Below are 15,802 nucleotides of genomic sequence, written 5' to 3'. Positions count from 1 at the left end.
TGGGGGGGGCAGCAATCTGTGTGAACTCCAGGTGACTCCAATGCTCACTACAGTATGAGGAGCAGTGGTCTATAAAATTATTTTATTAATATCCCACCTTCTGAAAAGGATTTGGTGACTATAGTGAAGAACACTGTAATGTGTATTTGTGAGCTGCTAAAAGAGTGGAACTTAAAAGTCCTTATCACAAGAAAAAAATGTAACTATGTTTGGTGGCAGATGTTAACTCGACTTACTGTGGTGATCATTTCATGATATATACAAACAGCGAGTCATGATGTTGTACACCTGAACCTAATACAATGTTATATGTCAACTATACCCTGATTAAAAAAAATAAAACTGAACAGGATTTAAGAGAATTGATTTTGTTTTAGGGAAGAATAAGGAAAACTTCTAAATGCTTTTTATGCTGGTGACTCCTATTTAGAAGACCAGAAGAGTATTTACATATAATGTTAGGAAGACACACTAATTTCCCCGTTACCGTGGAAGTGCCACCTGAAGCAAAGCAAAAGCAGTGGCAAGAACAAGCTGATGGTATTTAAGGGAGAGACAAAAGCTCTCTCTTACTTGGGGTAGTCATAATAAAAATGGATAAAGTCAAAGCCACCTTTACTAATATGTATATTTGAAAATGATACGTGGCCTGAAGTAAGATGAAACCAAAGAAAACAGGAAGAAATTAAGTCTCTGGAGGAAAACAAAATGTCCCATTTCCCTATTTTTGGTTTAGTGATTTGATTATTGTTTTCGGATCCAGCCATCTCTTGCTGTCCATTTGTAGCCTTCATGCTAAGACCTGTACATTAGAAAGAATAGCTTAAACAATGAGCTCAGCCAGAGCTGGTGGGGGAAAAGCAAGAGTATGTACATTCCCAGGCACAGATGGGGAGGAAAAGATTTCTTTAAAAAAGAGAGAGAGAGAAAGGAGTGAATGACCCCGTTGTAACAGCAGAAAGGAAGAAGGAAGTCCAAGGTGGTCAGGATATAACAGCTGTAATGTACTGAAATGATTAAAGGGACACAAGTTGACATTGGCCAGAAAATGTCCAGTCACAGGGTAGGATGTTTCTGGGAGCAAACCATGCTCCCATGTGCAAAGCATGAACTCCGCAAAGAAACTCCAAGTCCATTTACCAGGCTTTCATTGTTCACTGGAAACGTCCCTTCTCTTTTTGTGGGGAAGTGTTTTCCTTCTCACAAAGAACAGCTTCACAGAGCTCCCTATATAGGCCATCTCTAAAAATGAAGCATTAAAACCTGTATGGGAACAGAAAGGTTCTGTGTTCTTAATCTAAAATTAATGATAGACTCTCTCAAAAGGCATTAGGGGAAGAAGTCAAAAGACCTCGTGGGGAAAGGTAATGTGGGACTTTCTTCCACTATTTTGGTTTTGCAAGTGGAGGAAAATACACTTTTTTACTGTAGTCACCTACAAATTTCAATGTATATAATAGAGAGGAAACCCAAGCAAAACTTGTCAAAGAAAATGCAAAAAAATCTGCATATTTTTGTTCAAGTGGAATACACTGTACCTGAAGGCCTTATAGATATTTTTAATAAAAGCCTATCTTTGTTCACAATGTGCAGAAGTGCTAGGTGATTACACGTTGTGGGGAACCGTGCTCCTTTGACTTGAATTGTATCATACTAATGAAAATAAATCAGAACTCCTGGAATGACTAACTGAAAGAATGCAGGTAAGGGATGGACCTCTAAATTGTAGTAGGAACTCTGAAAAGATGGTTGAAGGTTAGGAAGGAGACCTACATTACAAAAATAAAATATAAAAGCTAACAACTCTTTGAAGGAACGAGAACACTTAGTGGGATGGTAATAAAACTTTTCCATTAATTTCATTAAAATTGAGTTGTGTTCGTCAGTAGTTTATTTCTACTTAGTCTAATTGTCAGTAAACAATAATGTCAAAGTTACCTTGCAAAATTCCAAGAATCCCGGCACAAATGAAACAGTTCAGGATATCTCCCAGGAGAGGCCCAGCCTTGGTAAAGTTCAGTGGGAAAATCTAAACCAGACTGCCTGCCTTCACTGGCTTTGGCTTTGGCCTCTCTTGGTATTCTGTCACTGCCAAGCACCTAAAATAAAACAGCACTAGTTTCCATGTAATAAAGGAAAAAAAAAAAAAAAGGATCCTGAGACTCTCCAATAATAAATGCCTAGAGCAGTATCAATTTTGTCATGACTAAAATCTGATGTCATCATAACTAAAGAAATAATTGGTGTTGTGGTAAAAGTTTTTCTATTGATTTTGAAACAAGGACACTTTCTTTTTGCTGTTTCTGCCAGTTGTGTGTCCCTTTGGGAAAAGCCTTTGAGCTCAACCATAAGCTGGTTTGTGAAAGCCACTGCTGAGAAGAAATATGCAGAAAAGAAAGCAGATCGCTGTAGGGACAGGGCATGACACACTTCTGAAGGCAGAGGGAGATTACCATGGGCTCCAAGAGCATTGGTGCCCAAATATTACCTTATTTTTGTGCAACATTTGGAAGGAGGAAAGGAAGGAGGGGAAAGAACGTGGCAGCGAAATTGGTTTGCTGAGCAAAAATTAAAATTTATTGCTTTGAAAGTCGCTCTGGTCTAGTAAAGGCCAAGTGGTAGGTTGGTTGCTAATTTAATAGTGCATACAGTTTCCTTGCTTAAAAAACTGCATTTGTTTGAATTCACAATAGAGTCAATACACTCCATAATCCCCTGAACCATATAATTATGTAACTAATGAAAGCAATTCAAAATGGGTTTATATTGATATTGTCAAGGTGAACATGAACACAAGTTGTAGAATTCTAACACAAATTATGGTGTGCAAAATCTCCCCCAAATAGATGCAGCAAGTTAAAATAAGTGAGTCTTCTGGTCATATTCAATATGACCAAGAGATTCTCTCTTCCTTGTCGGCTTTGAAGAAGCAAGCTGCCATGTTGTGAGCTGCCTCTGGAGACCACTACATGGCAAGAACCTGGGGGTAGCCTCCTTCCAACAGCCAGCAAAAAACCGAGGCCCTCAATCTGAAAGCATGCAAGGAACGGACGTTGCCAACAATCACATGAGCTTGGAAGCAGCTCCTTCCCCAGTTGAGCCTCAGATAAAACCAAAGTTCTAGCCAATACCTTGACTGAAGCTTTATAAGACTCTAAAGAAGTAGACCCAGCTAAGCCATATCTGGCCAGGCAAGCTATAGAAGAGTCTCCTATCAAGACGGTTTACGTCTAGCCATATGTAAGGTAATCATATACACATAACCTTGTATATTCCATTACCTTTGCTGCATTTTATTGGTTAGAAGCAAATCACAGGTCCTGCCCATACTCTGGGGGAGGGGGTCAAAGGGCATGGATACCAAGAGGCAGGGGATCATGGCATCTGCCCTACAGTCTCTCTGCCTCGGTGGATAAAAGACTCAGAAAGAAGAAACAAATACATGTAATATCTGGTAGATTACTGAACAGTTAGGATGACTATATTACCCAAAGACAGAATAGACAAAACTACTTCTTAATTGTTCCTCCTTCAAAGCAGAGGGAAGCGCACTGCCTTGAGAGAGAAGCCAGATGTCTCCTTACCATCATGCACTCTTGAGCAACTCTGTTACCTGAATGTCCTCAGGCTCCATCTCTGAGGTCCTTTCAGTTCTAAGTTTCTGTGACTTTCGACCTGACCTTCCAAGCCTCTGAAGACGTTTCAGAACGCCACAAATTCCTGTTTATATTCATACCAAGCATTTGGTGACCTCTGGGTTACTGTCGACATCTTAATAAAACAATACAGGGGAGAGAGAGAATATGTAATACATTAGTCCCTTAGAAAAGTTAAAGGCCTAATCTATCGGGGTGTTACTATCTGATCCAACTTTTGATTTTCCATTTGAATGTTTATATTTCTACAGCATGATGTCATTCTAAAAAATACACGGAGATAGAACCATAATGAAATTCACTTTGTATAGGCAAATTTTGAGCAAAAAACTATGTTCTCTGTGGGGAACAAATTACACTTCACATTACATCCAAGTAATATTGAGTGCATCGAGAAATTACTCTGGCACTGTAAATTCACAGACTCGGGGTTAGAAATCCTTCACAGACCACCGCCCATCTGATGGGCAAAATTCCTCCAGAGCATGAAAAACAAATTATCTTATTAATTTCTCAGTAAAAAGCTGCCATGGCACATTTTGGTGATATCATAAATATAAATGATTCTATTAGAATTAAAATTATGAATTTAATCTAAATGAAGCAACTCCAAATTGCTTTGCTCACTAGATAAATGAACTTTTCTTTTTCTTCAGGCAAAAACTTAAATTCTAAAGTACGTGGAACTTTAAACATACATTCACAGTTATTCTTGTGTGGACAGACTACACAATGAAATACATCAAATGCTGTCTAATACTTCATTACGAACCCAGATTAAAAGCTGTAAATCAGGCTGAAACCAGGAATGCCTCATTTCCATTTAAAAGCTGAAGAGGGATAAAAAGTTCAAGAAAGCAATGACTTTTTAGAGTTATATGAGATCAGAGGATCTGAGAGTCTGGATTTCAAAACACTAACACTACAGCCACATATTTGGAGCTTGCATCACATTATAGCTCCTAATTATATGGCTTGCTCAAATACCAAGTATTAATGCACAATTAATTCTGAAAGAAACCACATGCTACAGATTATGTTTTATTTGGACAAGTCTAGCAAAATACTTTTTTTTACTGTATTTTTTTCAACCACATGTTAAGTCCCTACTAAGTACAAAGCTCTGAGCTTGAACCATGGAAGAAAAATAAAATTACACATTTGACCTTTGCCCTAAAAGCAGCATACCTTCTGAAGTAGAATTTCTCAAATCGTGGTTCAAGGACAGCCTGTATCAGAGGAACATAGAGTTTATTGAACATGCAGATTGCTGGGCCTCAGCCGCAGAGGATTTCTAATTCAGTTAAGTCCGGGGTAAGCCTTGGAATATGCATTTATAATAAGCCTGTGATTGTTACTATGCACTGAGGTTTGAGAACCAGTGATCCAGGCATCAAAACATACATTTTCCTAAAAAAAAAAAAAAAAAGATTTATTTATTTGAGAGAGAAAGTGAGAGAGAGCACAAGTAGTGGGGAGGGGCAGAGGGAGGAGGAGAAGCAGACTCCCCGCTGAGCAGGGAGCCTGAAGGGAAGCAGGACTCGATCCCAGGACCCTGGGATCATGACCTGAGCCGAAGGCAGACGCTCAACCCACTGAGCCACCCAGGTGCCCCTCAAAACATACGTTTTTAACTAGTACAAGAGAGTGACCCAAGGGGAACAGGTTATGCAAGTACTGAGTAAATTCTGATTATAGCTTTAGCCGACATCAAGGTTCCATACTGGAACACATGTTAACGTGTAAACGTCCTTTAAAGTCAGTTCCAATTTGTGCGTAACGTAGCATTATAGCATCAGTTTGCGGCTCTTAGGAAAGATCTGGATGGAGGGAACTTTTTTCCCCCTGGGTATTAAAAAATTGGTTTTGGCATTTTTTTTTTATTATGGTAAAAGTACTTAACATAAAACTTACCATGTTCACAATTTTTTAAGCGGACAGTGCAGTAGTGTTAACTATATTCCCACTGTTGTGAATCAGATCTCCAGAACTTCTTCTTACAAAACTGAAACTCTACACCACTAAAACAGCAACTCTCCCTTTTCACCCTCCCCCAAACCCTTGGTAACCACCATTCTACTTTCTCGTTCTATGATGGGAAGACCATTTTTAAAAACCAATCCGAAAACAAAGTACCAGTTCTGAGTAAGGAGAGTCCAAACATCAAAACCAGGGAGTAGATTTAAGAAATGAAATCTTAAAGCAGAAGGAAGGAGCAAAGCAAAGACAGATTGATGTGGAAGCAGAGACATTTTCCAGAACTGAGTTGATCCAGTTTGGCCATCTGGCTATGGGTGTTGGGTGCCATGGAGACATGCTCTTTGAAGCCAGAATGTGAACTGTAAGTCACTGTCAACTCTCAGATACTCCCCCTACATTTGGTGAACAAATGACTATGACTAAAGTAGATGGGAGGGAGGTCAGAGGATGAATACTGGCAATTATAAAGAATATTTTCTACTTTCAAAATTTGCGGCAGACTTGGGAAATGGGCAGCTCTGTGACAAAATCCATTGTGGTGGTTTGCTAGGATTGCAGTGGTGGAGGCAGTCCTTGGAGCACTGTGGGTCTCTCTGATCCAGGTACAGTTGTCGTTAAGTATTGTGTCAAAAGGCACCATTCCAAATGCAGAGCCATCCGAAGCTCTGGAGGGCCATGGTTCATGCTTTGAATAGGCCATGATGATCTAACACAGTTTATATTTAACACAGAGATGGCCTAAGGGAAGTCGAGAATTTATAGGAAGGTATCTACCCCCAAGGCATTAATCTGGGGGACTAGACACCTCTTTTACTGTGCATGCTGGGTAGCTGTGACTCTCATCCAAGTCCTGCTATAGGGAAGGAGGCACAGAAAAGGCAGAAAGAACCTATGCTCTAGAGTCAGGCACACCTTGCCTCAAATTTGACTGGATGACCTTTAAACCGTGTAAATATCCATTTCCTCATCTATACCTCAAATCGGAACAATACCTTTCAGAATTAAGGGTAATCAGGTAACGACGTACTAGCACAATACCTGGCCCAAGAGCAGTCAGTAAATGGTTGTAATACTTATTGCTACTAACAATAGTGACAAATTGTGTCCTTGCTTTTGTTATCAGAATAGCCTGCAAAGCGGTCCCTGCCACGCCCTGTGATTCAAATGTGCAGGACAGGAGATTTTTCTTATCTCTTTTGGCTGTCTGGCCCATAATGTATGTGGAATTCAAATAAGAAAGAAAGAGGGGGGAGGAAGAGGGAGGGAGGAAGAGGGGGAGGGAGAGATGGAGAGAGGGAGGGAGAATGGAAGGAAGGGAGGGAGGGAGGGAGGCTCATTTTTGCTTTGTCTTAAATGATGCAGACTCCAATCATCAGATTTTTCATCACAGGGCGTCTGGTCCTTAGAGGTGACATATTCATACCTTAAACATGGTTTTTAAAGTATTAGAATACTGCATTAAATCTGTTTTATTATCTTTTGTGCCCTTGCAAATGAAAAAAAAAAAATCCAGGTGTGGCTTGATATAGTGAGTCCAATGATGAAATTGCTGGGGGTACCACCTGGACCGAGGCAAACCCCCACAGACATTTCCCATTTTGGAGCCAATGTTGTAGCTGGACTGGCCCATGTGGTTCTTATTAAGTGATTGCAAGGCACACCTTAGCAACGGCCATTAGGGAACTCTGGAAAAACACAAACAAACAAGGTTTATTACCCACAAGTTCTAGAGGGCATATGTCATACCTGGGGCCACAGGGCAAGTTTGTGGATAGAGAGAGAGCATGCAAAGACCTGGGGTTCTGCTTTTATTGGCGTTGAGGGTTCTAAAAAAAAAAGGAAACTTCATGGGCGGGGTGGCCTGACTCTTTATCCTTTGTACTGCTAGCAGCATGTTTACTGGAGAAGGCTGTCTTTGAAGTAGGTGCTTCTGCAATCAGAAGCTAATGTCAGGAGTTCGATCGGTAGCGGGAGCGGAGAGCGGACCCCAGAGAGCCCTGAGCAGCCCCACCGCCGCCGCCGGCCTAGCTACCATCACACCCCGGGAGGAGCCGCAGCTGCCGCCGCCGGCCCCAGGCACCGTGAATCACCGCAACCATGAGCAGCGAGGCCGAGACCCAGCAGCCGCCCGCCGCCGGGCCTTCAGCGCTGCGGACACCAAGCCCGGCACCACGGGCAGCGGCGCAGCGAGCGGCGGCCCGGGCGGCCTCACATCGGCGGCGCCTGCCGGCGGGGACAAGAAGCTCATCGCAACGAAGGTTTTAGGAACAGTAAAATGGTTCAATGTAAGAAACGGATCTGGTTTCATCAACAGGAATGACACCAAGGAAGATGTATTTGTACACCAGCCCGCCATAAAGAATAGGCCCAGGAAGTACCTTCGCAGTGCAGGAGATGGAGACACGGTGAAGTTTGATGTGGCTGAAGGAGAATGCGGAGGCAGCAGATGTGCCAGGCCCGGGTGGAGTTCCTGTGCAAGGCAGAAAACATGCAGCAGGCCGTAACCAGTATAGACGCTATCCACGTCGCAGGGGTCCTCCACGCAATTCCCAGCAGAATTACCAGAACAGTGAGAGTGGGGAAAAGAACGAGGGATCGGAAAGTGCTCCCGAAGGCCAGGCCCAGCAGCGCCGGCCCTCCCGCAGGAGACGCTTCCCACCTTACTACCTGGAGGAGACCCTGTGGGCGGCGACCACAGCACTCCAACCCTCCTGTGCAGGGAGAAGTGATGGAGGGTGCTGACAACCGGGTGCAGGAGAACAAGCTAGACCAGTGAGAGAGAATATGTATTGGGGTTATAGACCACGATTCCGCAGGGGTCCTCCTCGCCAAAGACAGCCTAGAGAGGATGGCAATGAGGAAGATAAGGAAAATCAAGGAGATGAGACGCAAGGTCAGCAGCCACCTCAACGTCGGTACCGCTGCGACTTCAACTACCGACGCAGACGCCCTGAAAACCCTAAACCACAAGATGGCAAAGAGACAAAAGCAGCCGATCCACCAGCTGAGAATTCGTCCGCTCCCGAGGCTGAGCAGGGCAGGGCTGAGTAAATGCCGGCTTACCATCTCTACCATCATCCGGTTTAGTCATCCAACACGAAGAAATGAAGATGAAATTCCAGCAATAAGAAATGAACAAAAGATTGGAGCTGAAGACCTTAAGTGCTTGCTTTTTGCCCACTGACCAGATAAATAGAACTATCTGCATTATCTATGCAGCATGGGGTTTTTATTATTTTTACCTAAAGACGTCTCTTTTTGGTAATGACAAACGTGTTTTTTTTAAAAAAAAAAACAAACCTGGTTTTTCTCAATACACCTTTAAAGGTTTTTAAATTGTTTCATATCTGGTCAAGTTGAGATTTTTAAGAACCTCATTTTTAATTTGTAATAAAAAGTTTACAACTTGATTTTTTCAAAAAAATCAACAAACGGCAAGCACCCGTTAATAAAGGTCTTAAATAATTAAAAAAAAAAAAAAAAAGAAGCTAATGTCAGGCATGTACATTACATCAAAACTGTCAGATGTCAACAATACAAGGGGCCTGAGGATGCCTGGAAACCAACACTGGAACATCATCATGGCTCTTTCTTTGGCTAAAATCTTTACTTAAAACTGTCAGACTGGATTCTCCTTGAGACTAGAAATGTAGCACCCTGGGCTCATATCTTCACAGTGACTAGCAAGGAAAGGGACTCCTTCTCCCTCCTCCCATAAGAAAAGTCCTGTGGCAGGACTTGTAAAAGTCCACTTCTTGTAAAAATCACTGTAACCACAAAGGACTGGCCCAGGCCGAGTTTCATGCCCATCCCCAGAGTCAGAGAGGAGGTGGGGAGGGTCTTGACAGACAGAAAAATGGGGATCCAGAGTATGCCTCCCATTCCCACTCAGTACCAAAGGTACTGGCCCCAAGGGTTGGGGGAAATTCTAATTGAGATACGCCAAAATAAAGATGAAGACTGCAGTTCTCAGAATTCAGGCCTAGTGCCTGGTATCTAAGCAAAGATAACTCTTTTCCTTCTTGTGTTCGTTAACAGGACATGAAGAATGGGAAAACTCAGGAGTGAAGTTCTGGGCCTGGAAAAATCTCTGGGAATTAGCTGATGGCATGAACAGGGAGCTATCACCAAGGACAGAATCATGAACTGCATTAGCTACACAGAAATTAGCACAGGAATTCCATTTCTGGTCTACTGAAATGTTAATTCTGAGTCTGGAGACAATGCTACTGCGGACTGGATAGAAAGCACCTATATCCAGAGTTCATATCATTTAGGGCCAAATATCAGTATTTCCAAAAATGGAGTCCATGTGTAGATACCTACATTCTCTATAAAAATATTTGATTTTGGACTTAACTGAAATAATGATAACCTTTAAAGAATACAAATATTTTGGATCATCTGATCACTACCTTTTAGCTAAGTATTACAGTGTGTTATCAAAGAATTTGCATAAATAAACAAGTAAAGGACACATTTGTCATAGAGAGTAAATCAGTGGGGAGCTATATGAACCAAAATTCGTAACAGTTAGAAGAGAGAAAGGTGATTAAGAAATAAATGCTCAGTTTGGCCAGACTTCAAAGAATATACACCACAGCAGACAGTATAACTAAGGGACAGACAATTTAATCTTAGAAAATATCATTAGTCATATTAAATTAATACTATTAATTTTAAATATATTCATTTTACTGTTTTGCTGGCTTGTAATTGGAAAATGTGTTTTGACTTTGTACCTGTAAAGGAACCATAAGCACAGGAAGTCTATGTTTTATACTTGAATGTGTAAGTAACATGATAAAAAGGAATTATTCAACACTGGGAAGGCACAAGAAGGAATTTGCTGGCTGTACATTTGAGTTGAATTCATGTTCACCCAGAACCTCAGAATGAGACCTTATTTAGAAGTAGGATCTTTGTGGATATACTTTTTGGGGATCACAAGACAAAATCATCCTGGATTTAAGACTGGACCTAAATCTAATGATTTAGTGGTGTCCTTTTAGGGGGAGGAGAGGACACAAAGAGACAAAGTCCCTATGAAGATGAAGGCAGAGATTGGTGTGATGTGGCAACAACTCAGTGAACATCAAGGAATGTCTGGAGAAGGTAGGAAGAGGTAAGGAAGGAGTCTCCCGTAGAAACTTCAGAGGGAGCGCGGCCTGGCCAGCACCTTGATTTCAGACTTCTAGCCCCCAGAACTGAGAGAATAAACTTCTGTTGCATTCAGGTACCTCAGGTTTGTTGTAATTTGTTATAGCTTGCCCAGCCCTTTGCCAGTTCCTACCAAGGGCACCAAGAACGGCTTCCAGGCTACCGAGCAAGGGATGCCCTCAGTCCTCTGGACATCAGGCTGGGTGCTGCTCATGCCAGACCCCATAAACAATGTGACATGCCCGGCCCAATACATGCATATCTCTGTGCCCACCTGGAGGCACCAGCAAAGAATGCTGGCTCTAACCAGCTGCCCTGGCTTGCACTCAGCCCCTGGAGCTCTACGGGCTCAACAAGGAAACTAACTCTCCGGGCAGCCATTCTCAGAGGCCTTCCTGGGACCAGGGAAGAAGCACTGATGATTCCATGTCTGGTCCTAGGGGACTCTCCAGTGTCCAGGCTGAATGCCCTTCCCTTCAGTTCTTTGCTTTACTCCTGTGCAGGCAATAAAACATGCCACACAGTATGGTTCGAAATCTTGCCGCTCGAAAGAATCCATTTCTAGATATGAGAAAAACAACTGTTTGAAATTTCCCCCAAATCCTAACATGTAGGTGCCTCGTGAGGTTTTTAAAATAGTTGCAAATTCTTTGACATTCCTTCCATCAAATGGCGGAGCTCATGTTCCCTCCCCTTGAACCTGGGTGGTCTTTTAGGATTGCCTTCATGAAACAAAATGTGGCAGAAGTGATAACACATGACTTCCCAGGTGAAATTAGAAAAAGAAAAGACTTTCTGCGGCTTCTTTGGGGACATTTGCTCTGGGAACCATCAGCTACTATATAATAAATCTAGATACTCTGAGATCATCATGTGGAAGAACCCATGGAGACAGAGAGAAGGAGAGACACAGAGACAGAGACAAAGACCTAAAGAGCCCAGCTGTTCCTGCCCCCAACTATTTGAATCTCTCCAGCCCAAGTGCCAGAACCTTTCGAGATGATACCAGCCTCAGCCACCACCTGATGACAGTGTCATAAGAGACCCCAATCCAGAATGTTCAGCCAAGCTGCTTCCTACTTCTTGACCCACTAAAGCCATAAGGGGCAATAAGTGCTTATTATTTTTTTATTTTCTTTCTTTCTTTTTTTTTTTTTAGAGAGAGAGAGCGTGCATGCACATGAGAGGGGCAGAGGGTGTGAGGAAGAGAGAGAATTCCAAGCAGGCTCCATGCTTAGCACAGAGCTGGACACAGGGCTCGATCCCACAACCTGCTCAACTGACTGAGCCACCCAGGGACCCACAAGCGCTTGTTGTTTCAAGCCACTAAATTTTGGGGTGACTTATTACACAGCATTCAATAACCAGACCAGAGCCTGAGAATAACAAACTACTTAAGAAAACCCCAGAGATTCCTGGAATAACCAAACTTCTCCAAAGAAAGGAGCGGAGGTGGGTCAAAGATCCGGGAGCAGTGTGAGCCAGTGTTGGGGTGCTGGTAAGGCGGCCGCTCTGCCCCCACCGCGCTGAACCGAGCCAGGCGGCTCCTGCCTGGAGCCCCAAGGTCCTCATGCAGCATCACTGCACCAGGAATGGGGGTGAGGATAACAATTTTCTCACGGCTGCCAGAGCAAGGGCAGTGTCTCTGAGAACTGAAGCGGAAAATGTGAAAAATGTCCTTCTCCACTGGGGGCAGTAGTGGGGAGTGGTTAGTGGAGGAGAGTTGGAGCTGGCCGAGTGATCGGGGTCTGGGTTAGGGCTCCAGAATAAGAGTGAGGCGCTGCCATTTTCAGTTATTATCTTTCTGTACCCTGCTTTGTGCTGCTGACATTGTTTTTCCAGCTGGATACCGTTGAAGGTCTGTAGGGGGCGCTGGAGGAAACCTGGAAGAAGTGATGACTTGCTGCTTCGTGTCCCTACTCCTGTGATGTCACCTCAACAAAGCTTCTCAGCCCGCCAGAGGCACCACCTTCCACAGCAACAGGTGAATCCACTTTTCAATTATGTCCCACTTATATAAGCAGCTCCTTGTACCCCTTCAGAGACACCAGCGTCCCCCACCCCCCACCCCGCCAGTACCCCCTCCTCAGAGATTGTTTCAGCTCTATAGGCAATTCTTTTTTTATCGTTTTTTATTTTAATTCCAGTTACTTAACACAGTGTAATATTACTTTCATGTGGACAATATAGTGATTCAACACTTGCATACGACACCCACGTTTCCTCAGAGCAAGTGCCCTCCTGAATCCCCATCACCTCTTTCACCCATCCCACCCACCTCCCCTCTGGTGACCATAAGTGTGTTCTCCATAGTAAAGAGTCTGTTTCTTGATTTGTCTCTCTCTCTTTTCTCCTTTCCTTGTTTGTTTTCTTAAATTCCACATATGAGTGAAATCATATGGTATTTGTCTTTCTTTGACTTATTTCAAGTTATATTACAAAGCTGTAGTGATCAAAACAGCATGGTACGGGCTCAAACATAGACAAATAGATCAATAGAACAGAATAGAAACCCCAGAAATAACCCACAGCTATATGGTCAATTCATCTTTGACAAAGCAGGAAAGAATATCCAACAGGAAAAAGTTGGTGCTGGGAAATGGCTGACAAATGGTTCTGGGAAAAACTGGACAGCCACATGTAAAAGAATGAAACCGGACCACTTTCTTACACCAAACCCAAAAATAAATTCAAAGTGGATTAAAGACCTAAATGTGAGCCTTGAAACCATAAAAATCCTAGAAGAAAACAAAGGCAGTAATGTCTTTGACATCAGTCACAGAAAGTTTTTTCTAGATATGTCTCCTGAGGCAAGGGACACAAAGGCAAAAATAAACTATTGGAACTACATCAAAATAAAAAAACTTCTGCACAACAAAGGAAACAATAAACAAAACTAAAGGGAAGCCTACAGAATAAGAGAAGATGTTTGTAAATGTCATATCCGATAAAGGGTTAGTATCCAAAATATATAAAGAACTTAATAAAACTCGACACCCAAAAAACAAATAATCCAATTAAAAAATGGGCAGAAGACATGAACAGACATGTCTCCAAAGAAGACACATGTAAAGATGCTCATCATCACTCATCATCAGGGAAATACAAATCAAAACCACGAGATATCACCTCACACCTGTCAGAATGGCTAAAATAAAAAACACAATAAACAACAGGTGTTGGCAAGAATGTAGAAAAAAAGGAACTCTTGTGGACTGTTGGTGGGAATGCAAACTGGTATAGCCCCTGTGGAAAACAGTATGGAGGTTTTTCAAAAAGTTAAAAATAGAACTACCCTACAATCCAGCAATTGCACTACTGGGTATTTACCCAAAGAATCGTAAAACACGAATTCAAAGGGATACATGCCCCCCTATGTTTATAGCAGCATTCTTTCCAATAGCCCAAATATGGAAGCAGACAATTCTTTATATTAAAACTCTCCTGTTCATAAATCTGGTGTGGTTTCTGCCTCCTCAGTGGATCCTGACTGATACAGACGTGTTCCTTTCAAAAATAATCTGTAGGAGTAACTTAACTGAGATTTAAATACCAGGGAGAACAAGCTCAAATACCAAATGTAAGGACCAGAGGCAGGATTTAAAGTAGAAATCACAAAAATCAGAAGGTTGAAGCTGGGCAGAGACAGAATCAAAATAACAGTAGGGCAGGAACAAGGTAGAAGGTTTAGGGCAACTGCTATGATGATGGTTCATGATCAACCCACTCCACCCCCAAAGGGTTCTGCTGCTGGGATGCGTAATTTAGTATCCAGGGGCGGGAGGTAGAGCTGGCTTAAAAATCCCAGGCAGGGGCGCCTGGGTGGCTCAGTCGTTAAGCGTCTGCCTCTGCCTTCAGCTCATGTCATGATCCCAGGGTCCTGGGATCGAGCCCCGCATCGGGCTCCCTGCTCTGCAGGAAGCCTGCTTCTCCCTCTCCCTCTCCCCCTGCTTGTGTTCCCTCTCTCGCTGTGTCTCTCTCTGTCAAATAAATAAATAAAATCTAAAAAAAAAAAAAATCCCAGGCAAAGTGGACATAAGTTTTCTAGATTTGGAGTTGGTGACTTCCAAGGGCAGCTTGCAAAATGATTCCTATTGTGTAGTTGGTGTAGTTGTCTATGGTCATAGCATCAGATAGACATGGAAAACAGGCCCTTTTGCTTCACAGCTTTTTCTGGCCTATCATGTCTACTCCAAGGACCAAAACTGCCTTGAGACCAAAGTTGTGAGAGTACTTGCTCAATGTGTACTCAAAATCACTATCTGAACCTTGTCAAAGTACTAATCCCAGAGGCTTCTCAGCTCCAGACTGATCCAGACCATGGACTCTCCACATCTCCATTGTGAATGCTCTCAGGCATCTCAAACTCACCATGTTCCAGATGAGATTCAATCTCTTTTTCATTCAATTTTCCCCATGGGAAGTAGGTATGAAGCACTAGCTTCCTTCGAAGCAGCCACCAAAACCAGAAATCTAATGTCCTTCTGGAATCTTTCCTTCTTCCTTTTCTCTTACTGGCTTCAGACCATTTGGATAATTTGTTTGGCATATCAGTGAAAAAGATGAACTCTTGTTGCCTAGTTGGGGAAATAAAGAAAATCAGTAAAAGGTAAATGTGAGCAAGACTTTTTATTCAAATGTCTCTTACAGGGGGGAGTCACTAGCAACTGGTGCAATGGGGGCAGTGCTGGTGATAAGGAATATGGGGAGGGAATTCTGAAGATCTCTAGCCCTGATCTGCAGGAGGCATATGAGAACAAAGTACTCTATGAGCTGTTTGACTCTTGCCTGATTCTGAAATGTAGAAGTCCACTGGCAGGAAACCCTGTGGAGACTAGAGACTAACCCATCCTGCCATTGTCAGCCCCACGAGGGGCTGAGCAACTGGAGCAAAAGGAAGTTGTTTTATTGTTTTGTTTTGTTTTGTTTTTGTCTTAAAGAGATAGCCTTCTTAAAAATTTGTATTAATGTCTTGGGTAAAGATGTAGGGGTATGCAAACTTGAAA

At 42.6% G+C, this 15,802-nt stretch overlaps 1 protein-coding gene and 1 pseudogene across 3 annotated transcripts in view; one reads left to right on the top strand and one right to left on the bottom strand.

Moving 5' to 3' along the window:
* The window catches only part of RASGRP3 (RAS guanyl releasing protein 3), a 130,589-nt gene extending 115,216 nt beyond the window's left edge, over positions 1-15,373 (bottom strand). The window contains exons 1-3 of one of the 2 annotated variants that reach the window (XM_032410275.1): positions 15,168-15,373; positions 4,845-5,066; positions 3,614-3,771 (exon numbers count right to left, since the gene is read on the bottom strand). The gene's annotated coding sequence lies outside the window, so the exon portion shown is untranslated. The remainder of the gene's footprint in view (positions 1-3,613; positions 3,772-4,844; positions 5,067-15,167) is intronic. The other variant, XM_032410276.1, reaches the window with a different exon arrangement.
* Positions 7,734-9,102, top strand: LOC116635999 (annotated as a pseudogene). Its single transcript, XR_004300268.1, has one exon. The product of XR_004300268.1 is annotated as a Y-box-binding protein 1-like (transcript).
* Positions 15,374-15,802: the final 429 nt, after the last annotated feature.

Source organism: Phoca vitulina, unplaced genomic scaffold (assembly GCF_004348235.1).
Source record: "Phoca vitulina isolate PV1807 unplaced genomic scaffold, GSC_HSeal_1.0 scaffold12, whole genome shotgun sequence".
NCBI classification, from domain to species: Eukaryota; Metazoa; Chordata; class Mammalia; order Carnivora; family Phocidae; genus Phoca; species Phoca vitulina.
The sequence above is the reverse complement of the archived record's forward strand: the minus strand, read 5'-3'. Positions and strand labels throughout refer to the sequence as shown.